We start from the raw sequence: 1402 nt of genomic DNA, 5'->3' as shown, positions 1-1402 counted from the left end.
GGCCCCCTTCCCCCTTCCCCCATAAATAGAGGGGTGAGGGGAGGGCTGAATACCTGATCCAAGCCGCAGCCCCTCCCCTCTCCAACACCTCTCCTCCTCCGTTAGCGCTTGGCGAAGCCCTGTCGGAGTACTACCTCTCCACCAACACCACGCCGTCGTGCTGCTGCTGGAGCCTTCTTCCTCAACCCCTCTTTCGCCCTTGCTGGATCAAGAAGGAGGAGACGTCGTCCGTACCGTACGTGTGTTGAACGCGGAGGTGTTGTCCGTTCAGCACTTGGTCATTGGTGATTTGAATCACGGCGAGTACGACTCCATCATCACCGTTCCCTTGAACGCTTCCGCACGCGATCTACAAGTGGTATGTAGATGCAATCTCTCTCCCATGACTCGTTGCTTAGATGAACTCATAGATGGACCTTGGTGAAACCGTAGGAAAAATTTTAATTTTCTGCAACGTTCCCCAACAGCACCTTCCTGTTGTTCTCCTGATACACGTCTCGGCAAAAAGCCGAGAGAATGTGCAACCGAAGAACAACAGGGAGGCGTTGATGAAATTTTGTCTTGGAATGGGGTAGAGCAGGGAGAACATACCCAATCTACACATCCTTGGGTTGTCCGTGGAAATCGCTGGATAATCCGAATGAGTTACGGTGATAATTATGCAACTGAATGCATATTCATCGACGCAACCCTTTCAGACGGGAGATGCATACTGGTTACGCGACTTAGCATGAAAATGAAATCTACTGACATGATTAAAAGAGCGTAGGAGGTGAAGGTGGATTCGTATCTCACCCTTGTCTGTAGAGGAAGTAGTCGAACAACGACGGGATAACGAACCAAAAACTTCAACCACGATGACTCCAAGGAGATGAACTAGCACAAAGCTTGTAAACTTTACCAATTGAGTCAAGAAAATTTAGGACATCACATCACATAAAGCATCAACACTTCAAACTATGAAAAAAAAACTTCGACCCCTCGGTGATTCTCGACCCTCGACCCTTCGACCCCTCGGCGATTCTCGACCCTCGACCCCTCGGCGACCCTCGACCCCTTGAAGATCCTCGGCCCTCAACCCCTCCACCTTCTTTTCCTTCTTTTCTTTCTTTTTCTACTTCTTTTTAATCTTCTTCTTCCTTCTTTTTCATCTTCTTCTTCTACTTCTTCTTCTTTTTTATCATCATCTTCTTCTCCTCCTCCTCCTCCTCCTCCTCCTCCTCCTCTTCTTCTTCTTCTTCTTCTTCTTCTTCTTCTTCTTCTTCTTCTTCTTTTCTTCTCCTCCCCCTTTTCTTTCCTCTTCTTATTCTTATTCCTCTCCTAATTTTTTTTCTAGAACTAACCTAACTAACACACTAATAACTGACCTAACTAACCCTAGTAACTAACCTAACGAACAATA

The sequence above is a fragment of the Triticum dicoccoides genome, chromosome 6B (genome assembly GCF_002162155.2).
Source record: "Triticum dicoccoides isolate Atlit2015 ecotype Zavitan chromosome 6B, WEW_v2.0, whole genome shotgun sequence".
Lineage (NCBI taxonomy): Eukaryota > Viridiplantae > Streptophyta > Magnoliopsida > Poales > Poaceae > Triticum > Triticum dicoccoides.
This window is presented reverse-complemented; position numbering follows the sequence as displayed.